Source organism: Gallinula chloropus, assembly GCF_964237585.1.
Source record: "Gallinula chloropus genome assembly, chromosome: 3".
NCBI classification, from domain to species: domain Eukaryota; kingdom Metazoa; phylum Chordata; class Aves; order Gruiformes; family Rallidae; genus Gallinula; species Gallinula chloropus.
Window position 1 is genome coordinate 41799236 of NC_140087.1, and position 2464 is coordinate 41801699.

Here is a 2464-nt window from a genome sequence, read left to right on the forward strand (position 1 = left end):
TGAAGGATGTCTCAAAATGAAGAACAAAACCAAACACACACACACACACAAAGAGAATCTGCCATGAAGAATAAGACATGAACACAAGAGTCATTGCTTTTCTGAGAAAAGTTACCTGTGTTCTGTCTGCTATGCCAGTGATGTCTGAACTACCTCAAAGGCAAAGGAGGAGTGTTAGCATACAAACAAGAAAAGAAGAAAGAACAAAATGGTGAAGCTTTGTGCAAGAGAAATCAGAAACTCAGACTTCTGTCCTAACACACAGTAGTGACAGTCCTTTGCAACTGCCCTGTTTGACATCAGACCTTAGGTGTGATCTGCCCTGTGTATGTTCACCAATAGCCAGCTGGCCATGAAAGGTGACAGGCTGACAGCTGGACAGACATACCTCCACTGTAGCCAGTGGCCTTTGGGGAGGTGCTGGAACTGGAAGGAAGTGGAATTGCTTCTCCTTTTATGTCATAAAAAACCCACAACAGGAGCTGTTCCCCTTCCTCTCCCTTTCCTTGATCTGGGAGGAGGGAAAATAAAATAAAATTTGGTTCAAAAGGATAACACATCTTCAGCTCCAGTGAATTAGCACTATCATAAATGTCATTATTTTTACTCAATGAGGCATCTCAAATGAAACTACTAACTGTGCACATTTGTTTCTGTTACTGCCAACATTCGAAAGTAGAGAACAACCTAACCAGTCTTCTTTAAATTTAGAAGTTTGGTGTTTAGCAAAACTTGCAATACTGAGCTTATACATGCAAGCTATAACATATTGTACCATACTGCATTTTGCTCCATCTTAACATAGTTGTGCAACAGTCAGCAAAAAGTTTATTTAGAGATCTTCCCAGTTACAAATTTTCCAAAGGAAATTAATTTTCCAGGGTTGCTTTAAGAATATATTATATTCCAAGCTGTTAGAGGACTTTTTTCCCCTGAACTGATTTCACCCTTTGTTCTCCAGCAGGCAGCCCACTTGCAAAGTGTATTTCCAAGGCTCGCTATCCACATGCAAGATCCCAGCAACACTGCAGAACCCACCACTGAAGACATGTGATACTGAGCCAGTTCCCCAACAGACTGACCTAACTGCCATAAATGTGCCATTAAAAACTAACTACTTCCATCCCCCCATCTAGCAGTCTGCACATCGAGGGAACATTAATCTTGAAGGCTCTCAGTTTTATTTGCTGGGAATATTTGAGCAATCCCAATCTGCAGCAAGACTTAAGTGACTATGGAAAGATGTGAACAAAGCTTAAGTAATCGCTTAAGTGCTAAGACTCTTTTTTTTCTCATTTGGCAGCCAATTCTCAGGCCCCTTTAGCTGATGAGAACAGAATTGTCTCTTGGGATTTAGAATTATACCACATGCTGCAGTTTCAGCTACAAAGTGCCTTAGCTGCTGGACTACAACATCACAGAAAGCAGATGCCGATTCCCTGAACCACTGCTCAGTCCTGAGACAGGCCATTTCTTTTTCTAACCGTGACAACTGACTGTGGGTAGTGAGTGATTCAAGTGGAGAGTAGCAAACACTGCCATGGCAGAGAGAAAAGCTCAATCTGTTCATCTCATGGCTGAATGTGTCCCTTCCTGCTATCAGCCAAGGGTGACATGAAACATTGTGTTAACCTGATATAATTAAAAGATAGACCTGGAGGGAGACAGTACAAGAGACAGCTGTCAAAACATAGTTCAGGCACAATATTTAAGCGTCTCTTATCAGTGTTTATTCATTCAAAGGTTGTACTAATAGAGGAGAGCTTGTGTACAGCTGCACATGCATGTCTCTACTTGGGCAGACAAGCAACCCTCGCAGGCTTCTCACGGAGCTGTGCAACACTTTGGTCCTGGTTGTTAACGTAGCAGCTGAGTACTTCATGCCTAAGCCCACCTCTAGACAGGGCTTTATGTCTGCAGTGTTATGCATGACAGAAGTGGAGGCCAGAGATTCCTTGCTCCGCAGTCCTGTTGCTCCATCCCAATGGGCTTAGCTCAGCAGAAATTGCCCCTTCGGATACCTTCAGCTTAGGCGATTTCTAGCTTGACAGTGCTGCCTTTGTAGCTAAATGCAAGTACTGCAAATGAAGAGTGTTTGGCTAGATTTTACTCTCTGTAGCAGGGGTGGTGAGGGAAACCACTGCCGTGTCTTACAATGGTAGCTTGGCTGATTGCTTGGCAGCCTTCAATTGGCAGGATTCATCCCAGTTTCTTCAAGCACAGTTTCTTACGGAGAACTGCAGGATTTGATCCAAATTGAAAGCGAGCCTTCCACACTTCAGTCTGAAGAGACAGATTCTAGTGTCTGAGCCATTTGTCTGGCTCTAGTCACAGGGAATGCTTCCAAGCACCCTATACAGCCCAATACAGGGAGGCTATAGGTGATCTACTTGCAAGCTGCACATGGCTCAGCAACCACAGGTTTGCCACTCCTGTTACAGTACTACTCTTGTCACAAAAAAGC